Source organism: Sinocyclocheilus rhinocerous, unplaced genomic scaffold (assembly GCF_001515625.1).
Source record: "Sinocyclocheilus rhinocerous isolate Xijiao unplaced genomic scaffold, SAMN03320098_v1.1 scaffold25596, whole genome shotgun sequence".
NCBI classification, from domain to species: domain Eukaryota; kingdom Metazoa; phylum Chordata; class Actinopteri; order Cypriniformes; family Cyprinidae; genus Sinocyclocheilus; species Sinocyclocheilus rhinocerous.
The window spans coordinates 914-1,513 of NW_015643365.1; positions in this window are offsets into that span (position 1 = coordinate 914).

Genomic DNA, 600 nt, shown 5'->3' on the forward strand with positions numbered 1-600 from the left:
AGGGCGCAATGAGCAAAATAATGCAGCGCATTTAAATTGTCAACGCAGGGAAGTAACTCTATAAAAATGTGCATTACGTCTAAATTAACAAATATAAATCAAATATAATTTCGTAAATTGCATAAACAGTTATGAACAAAACAGCATCATATTTATGCATTGCTTAATACAAAGAGCTGAAGCGCCATTCACACAGACTGGATTTAAAAACATATGAGACGCAGTGAAAAGGAATAAACCTCCACAAATTCTTTCTCCACAAAAAACGTTTTCTAAACGTTTAAACTGTTTTAACTGTGCATGGCTTTCTATACATCTCTGTGAGACGCGAGTGCAGCAGTCATATTTGTCCGTCTAAAAAATGCGCTGAATATGCGTTCTGTGTGAATGACTTGGTTTTGGTTTTAACCCATTCAAGATCTTCTCCGCATTGAGCTTCTATATTTCTCTAATATTTTGAATGAATAACACCACAGCGGCGCATCTCGTGGGCTAGGCTAACAAAACATTAAAATGCAACAACGTCACTTACATCATCATCACCGAATCTCGTGCTCCACTGATGATGCCCCCTGATGCACACCTAACATTGCAAATTAT